The sequence below is a fragment of the Gorilla gorilla genome, chromosome 17 (assembly GCF_029281585.2).
Source record: "Gorilla gorilla gorilla isolate KB3781 chromosome 17, NHGRI_mGorGor1-v2.1_pri, whole genome shotgun sequence".
In the NCBI taxonomy this organism is placed as follows: domain Eukaryota; kingdom Metazoa; phylum Chordata; class Mammalia; order Primates; family Hominidae; genus Gorilla; species Gorilla gorilla.
Window position 1 is genome coordinate 108,136,250 of NC_073241.2, and position 14,124 is coordinate 108,150,373.

A 14,124-nucleotide genomic window follows, 5' to 3' on the forward strand; every position below is an offset into this window, starting at 1 on the left:
TCTTTCCACTATCCCAAGACACCAAAAAGCGAAGCTAAAGAGACAACCCCCAAACTTCAGACAAGGCCTTCTCCATTTGTGGAACCTCAAACAATCAAAATGCCTTCAGGCAAACCCAGGAAGCGATGGGGAGTGCCAACTCCGTTGCCTAAAAAGCCCATCCCATCACCGTCCACAGCTTTACGTGGTTCTGCGACATGGGACAGTGTTTACAGGAGAAAGGGATGGGGGAGGGGAAACGGAGGCTGGAGGGGCATGGTTGATGGGCAGAGTAAAGACACAGCCCACGCACCTCTTCCGTGGAAGGACAGTCACACTCCTTTTCATGAGATATGACCACATTGCCCCAGGGAGACTCAGCGATAGTTAAAGGGGCAGATAAACAACTTTTTTTTTTATTCTACTGTAAGTTCTGGGATACATTTGCAGAACATGCAGGTTTGTTACATAGGTACAGATGTGCCACGGTGGTTTGCTGCACCCATCAACCCGTCATCTAGGTTTTAAGCCCCACATGCATTAGGTATTTGTCCTAATGCTCTCCCTCCCCTAACCTCCTGTGCCCCCCAACAGGCCCCGGTGTGTGATGCTCCCCTTCCTGTGTCCATGTGTTCTCATTGTTCAACTCCCACTTATGAGTGAGAACATGGGATGTTTGATGGCGAGGCTGTGGAGAAATGGGAGTGCTTTCACACTGTTGGCGGGAATGTAAATTAGTTCAACCATTGTGGAAGACAGTGTGGTGATTCCTCAGGGATCTTGAAGCAGAAATACCCTTTGACCCAGCAATCCCATTACTGGATATATACCCAAAGGATTATAAATCATTCTACTATAAAGACACATGCACGTGTATGTTTATTGCAGCACTGTTTACAATAGCAAAGACTTGGAACCAACCCAAATGCCCATCAATGATAGATTAGATAAAGAAAATGTGGCACATAGACACCATGGAATACTATGCAGCCATAAAAAAGAATGAGTTCATGTTCTTTGCAGGGACATGGATGAACAACCTTTTAGAGCGTGCCAAAAATCTATCCACCCTCTCCAGCTGTTAGCAGCCAAAAAAAAATTCACCGGCTTTTCCCTTCTGCCTGACGACCTCATGGTCCTCTGCAGGGCAGGCCTCTGCCACCTGGAGAAGTGCGACTCTTCTGTGAACAGCACATACGCCCTGGGTGGAGGCCAGCCATCTGGCTTCTTCTCCTCCAACTCGGGTTCTCTATGGATGACCCCTTGAGATCCCTCAGAGGGCCCGTCTGTGAGAAAGGCACCCACATGCAGAGACTTGAGCCAGCTCACTAGCCGGGCACACAGAGATCATCTGTGCCTCTGTGGTGTTTGTTTCTTACTCGCCTACTAAGAATACCAACCCCAAAAGGGGCCTCCATGGGAGAGTGCAGAAGGGGCTCCCAGGGCAGGGTGCATGGCGGGTTTTAGGTTGTCTATCTCTCCAGCAGTCACCTCCCTGGAAAGCACGTCTTGGGAATCATTAATTCATTCATCAGAGTCTTTGCCAGCCTCTCCTTAACAAGCTGAGTGTTATGGCAATGACACACGTCACCCCTGCTCGCTGCACATGGACCGTCGGCTGATGGGCCTGGCAGCTCCAAGGGCTGTGAGGAAAATTAACCAGGGAGCAATGGCCAGGCGCAGAGCAGAAGCCACAGGCACAACGGCCTCCTTGTCCTCTGGATTGATATCCTTGGATTCAATAGCCCTAGATTGAAAGCCCAGATACGAAGGACCCACCACGCCACAGCATTTTACATCAGGGACTTGAGCATCCAAGGCTTTTGGTATCCGAGGGAGGTCTTGGGGCCAATCCCGGGTGAATACAGAGGCCCCCTGTATAACCTCAGGGCTTCAGGGCAGGAGGCTCCACCCCACAGAAGTCTTTCTCCTTCCAGCCTCTCCCTCCTCCAAAGGGTCCACACTCACCTTTCCTCCCAGGATACTCGTGCCAGAAACCCCATGCAGACCCCAGTGAAGCTGTTCCGAGGAAGTGCCCAGGATGGATCCACCTGGCATGAAACTCAAAATAAGCCCGAGACCAAGACGAGAATTGGGAAGGTTGAAGAAAGCAGCCAAGGGGGACGCAGCTTGTGGGTGGAAGGAGATGGAGAGCCGGGCACTCTGGGGCCGTGGGGCATCCAGACCTGCTCTGCCTACACGTCCCACTGAGCTGGGGAGTGTCATGAGCTTGGCGGGACCAGGTGGGATCTGGGAGGGGCCGCAGGGCCCACTGTTCCCGGTGTGGCCATCTGCTCCGTGACACGGAGAGGACACTGACCTGAAGCTGCGTCCCCAGAAGGCCCTTCGGGTGTCTCCAGCTGAGCCGCAGCCACTGCCTCTGTTGGGGCAGCCCTCCTGCCAGCTCTGCTGAGCAAACTGCAGTCATGGTCTCACAGACCCACCCCATGAGCTGAAGCCTTGGCAGGGGCCATCCCCACAGTGCCCTGGGTTTCTACACATTGCGGTACAGGCCCCCAGGGCCAGGCCTCCTGACTCTCCCCAGGCCCAGCACTCACTTGGTGGCTCTTTGGACCCTTTCGAGACAGCACGGGCAGGGGTCTCCTCCTCCACACTGGCCCCAGGACTCCACCCGTGCTGGCCTCGTGCCAGTGGCAGCCAGGGGCAGAGGGAGCCTGCAGGGGGCTGGCCGCCGGCCTGATGAGGCTACCGCACCCTCTGTTTTCATGGCCAGCCACCAAAACCAAACCGTGTGGACAGCCAGGAGTGCCCAGCATGGGAGCCCCCTGAGAGCCGGCCCTTGGTGGGAATTTGTGACTAAATATGGGCTATGGGCCGGGCGCGGTGGCTCACACGTGTAATCCTGCACTTTGGGAGGCTGAGGTGGGCGGATAACCTGAGGTCAGGAGTTTGAGACCAGCCAGGCCAACACAGTGAAACTCCATCTCTACTAAAAATACAAAAATTAGCTAGCTGTGGTGGCAGTCACCTGTAATCCCAGCTGCTCAGGAGGCTGAGGTTGCAGTGATCCAAGATCATGCCACTGCACTCCAGCATGGGTGACAGAGCAAGACTCTGTCTCAAAACAAAACAAAGAATAAAATAAATATGGGGCTAGGGTCTACAGTGTGATGACAATGTCCAAGGCGCTCTTCGTCCAGCGGCAGCCTTAGGAACGTTTGCTGAGGCCTTCATGGGCCAACACATTTACACACACATTCAAGGATGCATCAGATGCTGTGCACATCAGCAGAGGAGACAGAGCGCTGAAGATAAAACACACGTGTCTCCTACACTGAGAGAGGGGAGTGAGGTGGCCACAGCCAGCGATGGCAGACAGAACACAACCATGACAAAGACAGGAAACCCTCCCAACAGCGAGAGCCATCAGGGTGATGGGTTTTCTTGAATGCTATTGATTATATTCCCAAAAGGCCATAAATTACAGAGGGAATTGTTCTTAAGGTACTTGCTGAGCCTGACCTGTCCTGATGACTTTCCTGCCACTGTCAGGTTCAGGGGACTCTTGTTCTTTGGCTGATATTAACAAGCATTCTCCTTCCTTGCAGTCACCCCACCGTCCTGAGTATGATGAAGTGGAGTCAGACGGTATGGGGATAAAGCCAGATAAAGCCTGTGGCCGCCACTCGAGGAGAGAGGAGAGTGGATGTGCTCTTTCAGGGGACAGAGCAGGCCTCTCTCCTCGGGGATGGGGTCTCCCCGTGGGGATCTGTGAGGTCCACCCTCTGCACAAGAGAAGCTGAGCGTGTGATGGACTCAGGAGCCTCTTCCATTGTCATTTCACAGCAAATGCAGGTCCAGAAGGCCTCAGATGCCCCGGAAGCCCAGGTTTAAAGCAGCCCATGTTAAAAGCCACCCTCCCTGAATAAGGCCACTTTCAGGCAGGTCAGCCGCTGAAGAACAAATGTCAAGGAGGAAGTGGCGCTCAGCCACCCAGATCCCTTGGGCTGTTTAAAACTAACAAATCAAGGTTGGGAGGAAGTGTGTAATGGAAGTGTTGCCTCACTACAAAAGTGCCACTTTCCACACGTGCACAGACCCTCAGGCATGTGGACAACGTCCCGGCGTGCCCCACAGGCAAACAGGGGAGTTGGTTCGCTTTCTTTTAAGAGGCTTATTATGTTTCTCTGTGTGATCACTTGAAGTTGGATAAATGATACAGTGCAATTTATTATTTATACAGTATCCTTCATACAGAGCATCACAAAACGTTTTGCAGCAAGAACAAGACAGAGAAGCAGTAAACTCTGCCAAGAAGGCAAGACCTTTCCAGCCAACAGGGATGAGGGCAACAGGACAGCCAGAAGAGACAAAGCTTGGCCCTGCCAACCACATTTCCAACTGGACACACCCGGTTCAAACTGGCCCAAAGGACACCCCTGCTGGAGTCCCAGGGACACACACACAGATGCACAAGCCCTTCAGCCACCTCTGGGACTCCACCAAGAATTGCTGTCCTGCAATGAATCCCATTAAACCAATGTGGGGTCGCACAAACACAGAAGCATCACTTCAGAGTACAACAGCACCAGTCAACGCTGTGGGTCTTTGATTTTGTTGTTGTTGTGTTGCTTATTCTTAGAGGCAGACCAGATTAATTTTACTGCAGTTGAAAATCATGCAAATATAGTTTAGAAGGAGGCATTTAATTCTTTATGGCTCTTGCACACAACACAAATAGCACCTCCAGTACTAACACTGCTAAGTGTTTTTAGTGTTATTCCACTATACAGTACATCACAATGTTAATTTTCCACATTACTTTATTCCTTCTCCAGACCATATTTTACAACAGAGAAAACAAACTGCTTGTAATTACACTGCATGCCAGGACAAATTAAGTAAACATGCATTTTTAATGCTTCAGGCTGTTAGGGTGAAAACAAAGGACTTCAGTTAAGGTCAATATTAGAGTTATGCAATTGCTCAGGGATGCAAAAGACAAACCCTTGATGGAATGTGGGTAAAATGGAAATGGCTCCACTCAATGCTGTGGAGCTGGATTCTCAAAAATAATGCACTGCCAGTGAGCCCAGGACATTTTTCCTATTGCATATTCATTATCTTGGAGAGTAATGCTAATGCCAATAATAAAAAACAATAACAAATCAACAGAAAAATCCACTAACAGGGATGTGAGTCACTGTCCTGTGCATCTGCTTCAGACTCACATCCAAACAGTAACGGGAGCTCAGTAGAACCCACAGATATTCATAGTTATGTACTTTTCTTTCTTATTCCTTAGCTATAAAATAGTTGACAACCACACCAGACATCAAACCTTGAGGAAATGCAGAATTGAGAAGGAGCCAGGCAGGCTCAGTTTTTTAACTGAGTCAATGCAATGGAAAAGAACATTGGTAAATGTCTGGGAGACCCGCTTAGATCAGAAATAAGTATTTCTCCCTGAATGGGTCACATGACAACCCCAATGCAGAGGCTGGAAGTGGCTTTGCAAAGATGGGGAAAGAAGAGAACTGCAATGTTCAGAAGCAAAATCCTCAATGTTGCCAACTCTCAGAATGTGAGATGCCTTTTATACCATGTGGAGCTTACTTCCCACTGGCCTTTGCCAAGATATGCACTTAGCATTTCCCTTACATACAGAAATAATATCTGACCTCACCTACCTTTCAGGAACTTCCTACATATAAACAGATATGGTCAGTTCTCATTATCTGCGGATTCTTTATTTGCAAATGTGCCCACTCTCTAAAATTTATCTGTAACCCCAAAATCAATACTTGTGGCCCTTTTGCAGTCAGTAGAGGACATGCACAGAGCAGCAGAAAATGAGTCACCAATGCTCTCGCTCCCAGCTGAGGCCATGCAGGGTGACACACAGCCTTCTCTCAGCTGTCAGACTCCAAACAAGTGTCCTTTCCCCATCTGTTTAGTGCTGTTGCAGACTTCACTGTTTAAAACATCCCCAAGTGCGGTGCTGGAGCACTGCCTGCTGTAGAGAAAACATGCATGTAGAGAAGCTTCGTTCAGCACAAGCTACAGTGCTGCTGGCCCTGAGTTCAATGCTAATGAATCAACAGTAGATACTAAATAAAGCATCTTCAAACAAAAACACACACTAAACAAAATTATATATTGACTGGCTGATGAAACTATTGTGACTGGAGGCTCTCAGGAACCTGAACTTGTATTTCCCCTAGGAGCAATGGCTCCAGATTCACTATTTCAGTGTTGGCTACAACTTCATAGAGCACAATTACCCCCATAACAATTGTTGGTAGTGTGCATTTTACATAGATGCATAAAGACATGTGTTTGTGTTATGCACACGTGTGGCCTTCATTACATGGAAGGCCTGTGGCTCAGAGCATGGATGAATTCCTCTGTAGAGATAAGGAAGGAAAGCATGGGTTGAGCTGGGGGCTGAACGGCCGGCCCTGAGCCTCCACCAGGGCCCCTTCCTAACAAGTCACTAAAAAAAGAACAGGAAAAATGCCCTGCAAAGCTTTTAGAACAGTCCTAACTGTCCTCATAAGGATCCTTACACACACACACACACACACACACACACACACACAGCACCTGCAGCTCACTCTAATTCCTTAGACCACTTAGAAAGAGATTTCACACATGTGCAAAAGAATATTTGTCCTTTGCCTCAATTTTATTATAGTCCTTAAATTCACTAAAACACCCAAGGTAAGTGTTTCCTTCACTAAAACACCCGAGGTAGGTGTTTCTCAGTGAACTTCCCGGCGCCAGGTTTTTCAGGTGTCTGTGATCCCATAATTGGCAATTAAGTTTGCATTTGGTAACCAGTACCCGGCCGCGCTGCTTCAGTCCCCAGCAGTTGCACAGATGGATGGATAGATGGATGGATGGCCTCTTCTTAATTTGACCAACCACTTGATTCTTTGGCTTCTCACAGCAAAAATTAAGGTGTCTTCTCTTCAGTAATGAGGACAAAGCTGGGCTTAACAATGATGAAACAGCATTCATGCTGTGCTTATTCTTTAACCATTTAAATGAGATTATTCCTCTTGCTTGAACAAGGACCTGCATTTTAATCCCATCTTCCACAGAGAGCCATCTGATAGCTATTTGGTGCAGTGAAGATTTGAACTAAAAAATAAAAATAAATTCTCCATTGTCTATCACTCAAATCTGCAAACTCCAATGGAAAGGCTATTTGGAGAATAGAGTCTTTGGAATTATCCACCCAAAAGGGCTCACTACCAACAGGATTTGTAGTAGTTAGTCTTACTTAGCTTCAGGTTTCCTCAGCTGTTCCCAGTATGAGAATGTGGGCATGAAGAAGTGGTCATTACGGAAAGACAAACTCCCCGAGAGTAACTACGGCAGACAGCAATCCTGATGGCCATCACTGTCGCATCAGCAGAAACTCGCTTTTAAGGATCTCACACCACTTCACAAACAGGAGCTGAGACAGCCCACAGAGGACCCCACTCAGAGGACCCCACACTGCATCTAAGATCCTGAGCCATACCCAACCTCCCAGGACCCGGAATATCACACAAATCACAACGATGCGTAGCATACCCCCTTCTTGTGATGGCAGTGGTGCTATTTATAACGTACCTCAATATTCATCAGCTTGTCAATGTGACTTCCTGTAAAGCTTTTACTTCTGAGATAAAATTATTTTCTCAATAACTAACAACACAAAGGTAGATAATATGCAGCTAAATCAACCCAACCCAGTAGCGCACATGCACACACCACATGCATGCACACACACACATGCACACACCACATGCATGCACACACACATGCACACACCACACGCATGCACACACACATGCACACACCACATGCATGCACACACATGCATGCACACACCACACGCATGCACACACATGCACACACCACATGCATGCACAGACACATGGACACATACGTGCACATTCACACACACCACACGCATGCACACACATGCACACACCACACGCATGCACACATACGTGCACACACACACACCACATGCATGCACATGTGCACATTCATATTTATACCACATACGTGCACACACACATGCACACATATGTGCACATTCACACATACACAGGCCCAGGCACCACATGCACGCACACACATGTGCATGCATATTCACACACTTATTGGCCAGAGTTGAGTCAGATGCTTTCAAAAATTGTCCTGGCCAGATGTGGTGGCTCCTACCTGCAATCCCAGCACTTTGGGAGGCCAAGGCGGGAGGATCATTTGAGCCCAAGAGTTCATGACCAGCCTGGGCAACATAGCAAGACTCTGCCTCTACAAAAAATACAAAAATTAGCCAGGCCTGGTGGTGCAGGCCTGTAGTCTCAACTGCTTGGGAGGCTGAGGTGGGAGGATGGCTTGTGCCCAGGAGGTCATGGCTGCAGTGAGCTGTGACTGTGCCACTGCACTCCAGCCTGGATGACAGAGCAAGACCCTATCTCAAGAAAAAGAAAAAATTGTCCTGAGAAATGGGACTTCTATTAAGAAACGTTTTATGTATAATCTTAACTTTAAAGGGCACATGAGTGGATCAAGACGGCGCCACCTCAAAATTGCCTGTACCGCTTTTTCCATCACTTTTTGTCGCTGCCTAGAACTGCTTCTGAAACAATGCCCTGTACCTGGACAGCACCTTGGAGTCCAGAACACAGCAGCACGTGTTACGGGAAGCCTGAGAAACTGCAGCCATCCAGGAGCAGAATCCCCGAGCCCCGACGGCTTGGTGACCGTGATCCAGTCCCGGGCAGCGTCCTGACGGAGTTGCACCTCACTAACGGTTTGAGCCACCAGGTACTGTGACACACGCCATCTCTCGGGTAAAGGGAAAGAGCCCACAGTAGTTATCTGGGAGCTTAAGCCAGCTTTAAGCTTTACTTATGAAGTGTTATCCTGACAGGTACACAAATTCTTCAACCTGAGAATTGTTCCAGAATTTCATTCATAAAAACAGTGGTCCCCAACCTTTTTGGCACCAGGGACCAGTTTCATGGAGACTGGGTTTCCATGGATGGGGAGCAGTGGGGGTGGTTTCAGGATGATTCAAGCTCATTACATTTATTGTGTACTTTCTTTCTAATATTATTATTACACTGTAACATATAATTAAAATAATTCTACAACTCACCATGACAGAATCAGTGAGGGCCCTGAGCTTGTTTTCCTGCACCTAGACGGTCCCATCTAGGGGTGATGGGAGACAGTGACAGGTCATCAGGCATTAGATTCTCATGAGGAGTGCACAGCCTGGATCCCTCACATGCGCAGTTCACAACAGAGTTCGCGCTCCTATGAGATTCTAATGCCACCGCTGATCTGACGGGAGGCGGAGCTCAGGTGGCAATGTGAGTGACGGGTGGCGGCTATAAATATAGAGGAAGCTTCGCTCACTCACCCGCTGCTCATCTCCTCCTGGGCCACTGGGTTCCTAACAGGCCATGGACCAGTATGCATCCATGGCCCAGGGGGTGGGGGACCCCGGAATAAAAGAATTTGCCAAAGATTTGCATTCAAGGAAACATACCAAAGCCCGCTATGATCCTAGACCCTTACAGCTGGATGCAACTCTTGGGGACCACCTGCCCAGCCACCTCAGAGGAAGAGGACAAGGCTGGAGCCATGCCAGCAGGTGCACCTGAGCCCTGCACCCCTTACCACTCTGGGGCTCTTCAGGGAGGATAAGGTCGGAGTTCCTGGGCACAGAGCGGCAGTTGGCTCAGAAGCCATTCATGCAGCAGGGTGGGATTCTAGGCTGAAGGCAGTGCAGCTTCTCTAATCAAAGCCCACTATCAGCAGAAAGAGAAGGTTCACAGACACAGCAACCTGTGAACCGTGCACCACCCCCATGCAAATAAGCAGAAAGCTATCCGACTGTCGAAAGGAAAATTATAAACAAGGTCGTTTTAAAGTAGTGTTTAGTCATGTGTTTCAGTGAGCTGCTCAGAATATTGGGCCAATTTCAGGAGGAAGAGAGGAATCTCCCTGCACAGAGGTCCCACACGCCAAGGGAGCCGGGTCCTGCATGTAGAGCAGGGCGGGCTGTGGGCTCCTGGTGCCTGTTGGGCACAGCCCACTCCCTCCCGGCTCCCCTTCTCCCACCTCCTCCCTGCAGGCACAGTGTCTGCACAGCTGCTGAGACCCGCGCTCTTGCTTTCGGTCCTGAAACCCACCAGCATGTGCCACTCAGGACCAGGCAGAACATCTCCCTGTCTGGACACCCCCACACCGCAGGAAAGGGTCACTCCATCCTTTCGCTCCACCAAACCAAGTATCTTTATTGTCACACGTGCCCACTTTACCAACACTTTCCACTTCTCCCTCTCTTTTAGACCATCAGCCCCTTGAGAACAGGGACTGGATCCCACTTGTTCCTGTGTTTCCAAGGGCAGGGCTGTGCCTGACACATAGTGGGCACTCAGCAAATGTTTATGGAAGGCATTAGGGCACGGATTAACCGGGTAATTTGGTTGATCTGTGGGGGCACACGGCCGGCTGGCTGGAAAACAAGGAGCCCTGTTTATGACCCAGGTTAGTCGTTAATTCAACAGTATGACATTTCTACATGGACAGTTAAAGGACTGCGCTAGATACTTAAAGAATTAAGGTCAGAATAAGATTTAAAAAGAAAAGAAGTGAAAAAGAAAGGAAGGAAGGATAGAAAGAAGGAAGAAAGGGAAGCAGGGAGACAGGTTACATTATTCAAAACCTTAAAATCTAACAGCAATAAGCAATTACCTTATGAACTACGTGGATCGTGAACTTAAGATATTTACCGTATACCTCCTTCTGAAATACGCCTCAGATATGAGAAGGGGAAAGAAAACGCTGCTGCATGGAAAGCCTACATAAGAAAATGATAAACCAGGAATAACCATGCGCACTGCAAAGGGATTCTATTCCCCAAAACAGTATTTATCTCTAAGTTCTTTGAAAAATATGTCTAAGCTTCCTGAGTAAATAGGGAATTCAAAGCACCTCTTGTTTAAATGTGATTTTTGCACGCAGCTCCCCTGGAGCAGGTCCAGTGCCCTGGGCACCACACAAGCTCTGGGGCCCTGACCCGACCTGCTGGGCCTGCGACCCCTCTGCTGCAGAGAAGTGGGAGAGGAAGCCCCAGGGGATGGAGAAGGCCTGGCTGGCTGTGGCCGTGGCTCTGCGCCCGCCTTCCTTTCCTCCCGACCCCTGGGCCAGCGTGGCCGTGGCTCTGCGCCCGCCTTCCTTTCCTCCCGACCCCTGGGCCAGCGTGGCCGTGGCTCTGCGCCCGCCTTCCTTCCATCCGGCGCTGGCTCCTTCTGGAACCATGCCAGTCGCTGCCCTGTTCTCTCGCACACACACAGGTCTCTTCACGATTCCACTTGCCTGGTGGTGTTTCTTTACTCAAAGGCCTGGCGCCTATTGCCTGCAAGGGAGATAAATACCAACTCTGAGGGCACAGTTTGAAAATCGGCCTCATTTCATCTGCCATTGGGAAGCTAATGATGTTTCAAAGGTGTGGCATGGCTCGAGTTTTAGCAACCAGATACAGTTGCAGAAAACAATCCTCCCGACTCAACTCAACAAGTTCCTGAAGACGTGGCTTTTCTCTGATTTGTGCAGCCTGCTGTTGGCTTCTGTCATACACCGCGTTTCAGTAACGTAAATTACTGGGATCCACATGCCAGTCAGATATTTTAACAGGATGGATCAGCCTCTCCTTGGGAGGAAAAAGTGCTAAATTTGGAAATCCAGAGCTGTTTGGTCTTCAGATGATATCCATGACATAAAATAAAGTATTTAAAGCCTCGTACTTTACAGCATTGCTAACTTTCAGAATGGAAAAATTCTGTTTTTTAAAAAAACTCCAAGATTCACAGAGGCCTTGTGGAAGCTGAGAGCTCACCACCCACTGATCCCACATTTGATCAGCTGGTTCTCGTCCCCACGCCCACCCCCACCCCTGTTAATTACTGCACTGGTGCGGTGAGGAGCCTCCCTTCCATAGGAGCAGCTGTTCACTCAAATCACTTTCGACGAAGTCACAGGTTCACAGAGGTTGTCCATCGGAAGAGGAGTCCCATCTAGGGCTCACCGTGGCCATCACTGCCCAGGACCTCTAGGAGACAAAGAATTCCATTTTTAAAAATCTAGTTAACATATCAAAGAGCAGTGAATGTGCAAATTGCTGTCATAAGGATTCCTTTACTGCTTTCCTTTCACCAGGCCCCCCACCCTCCCATCCGCTCCAACAAAGTGACTCATTGGAAAGAAGAGCCGCTTTTACGTTCTTTAGATGTTTACCTTCAGTAAAAGACACTTCAAAGGGCGCTCACGGGACTCTCCCCTTGCCCGGCAAACACTTAAGCCCCATTGCTGCGATTGACGGTGCCTCTCTCCAGATCATTCACGTAAGCAGCAGCCGGGTTCTTTGGAGGCAGCTGTTTTCCTAATGGGCTCGCAGCTCACGGGTGGCCTGGCTGGGCACGGCTTGAGAATGAGACGAGGCTTCAGTGAGCACTCGGGGCCACCTTGTTACTCCTTCCCCCGCATCCTGAGGCTTGGCCCGTCGGAGGGTTTGTTAGTGTTTTCCGCCTAAGCACGCCACAATCTTGACTTCATCTTTCTGCAGAGCATGATTCCCATAAAGATTACTCTGTCCTTCTTTTAATATCAAGTTGCCCAAATGGGTTTGATGAACATCCTTGATTAGAAATAGAATGTAAATACATTTAAATGTTACCTCCCAAACAGCAGGAACTGGAGGGCCCGGAGCCACCCGCTCCCAGAAGAACAGTCACAGCCACTCCCTCCTCCCGCCCCAGCCAGCAGCAAAGATTTGAATGTCCAGCCTTTCTGTGCTTCCGGCTGCTAGAGAGGGCTGAGAAATGAACGCCGCGCAGGGAAATTGTATGTGGGCATCCGTGGCATCACAATAATAACAATCACACCACTGCCCGTGACCCACAGACACCGCGTGCCCTCTAGGATGCTTGCTTAATCTTCAACATCGGGATATATTTGCCCTCTTTTTTATAGATAAGGAAACCCGAGCTCAGAGGATCAGTTGGCAGACTGGTATTTTACCCTATTTCAGAACTTGAAAATATGTGCTCTTTTTCACTCAAAATTCTTGCCTTTCTCAATATAGAGAATTTAAAAGAGCCACTACCTCCTGTCAGTCTATAGCCTGGAAATGTTATTTTTCAACGCTAAATCTGGTAAGTCTTGCAGGCAAGTGTTATTTCTTACTTGTGTTTTCTCTAGAAAGGACAGAGATCACCCACATTGCTTGGAAACAGAGTTGCACATTGCCGCAGTGTATGTAAAAAAAAAAAAAAAAAAAAAAGAATTTTGAATGGAGTCTATCACTGTAAACGTTCTGTTAGTTTCCTGGACTGACAGTTAACACACAGCGCAGCTCTGGCAGTGGGATATTGTGGGGAAAATGGTTTTCTGCTTTGTGACAGCTGCCTAGTGTTTCAGAATATGTTTCTGTTCTAGCTGAACAGAGAGGAAGGAAGAGGCTGAAAGCCCCATGAATCTAGAAGGTTCTGCCAATGGGAGGACGAGAACAAGGAAGGGAAGAGAGCAGGGCAGGGGCCCCAGGAGCCATCCCAGGCAGCCCTCTGATGCTCGGACACTTATGGACAGCAGGAAAAATTAATTCCGTAAAAATAGTGCCTTGAGGTGCTTCTAAACACCAGTTCCAAGTGACTTCGAAACTGAACTACAAGTGAGGAAGAAGTAACCCTGGATCTCCTGCGGGAACCAGAAGGAATTTGACAGTTTTCCTCCAACACTAATAAAGATTTCTGGCTACTCAGATGTCCCCTTGGTCATCTCACCCAGCCTCACCCCAAAATTTGGGAAGACCCCCAGACTCTTTTCAGAGACCAATTCATGTCCAAGATGAAATTCCCAAGCTTTTATTCAAAGGTTTTTTCAGTCATTTTAAGTATTTGGAGACGTGTGTGTATGAAGCAGATTCAGACACAGAAATGACTCCAAGCTGACGTGTTCCTGAAACCCACATTCCCCCTTTAAAGGGGCAAAAGAAGACTCAGCTCCTCATCCACATCGTGACTCAGCTCCTCATCCACATCATGACTCAGCTCCTCATCCACATCGTGACCACGAGCAGCTGCAATGGACACAACTTCGGAACCAGAC

General features: G+C 48.8%; 1 long non-coding RNA gene across 1 annotated transcript; it reads right to left on the minus strand.

Moving 5' to 3' along the window:
• Positions 1 to 6,609: 6,609 nt before the first annotated feature.
• On the minus strand, positions 6,610 to 12,750 carry LOC134757410 (uncharacterized). The gene is made up of 2 exons (XR_010131300.1): positions 12,256 to 12,750; positions 6,610 to 12,070 (listed from the first exon to the last, which is right to left on the minus strand). It is a non-coding gene; the product is annotated as an uncharacterized lncRNA (long non-coding RNA).
• Between the last annotated feature and the right edge of the window lie 1,374 nt (positions 12,751 to 14,124).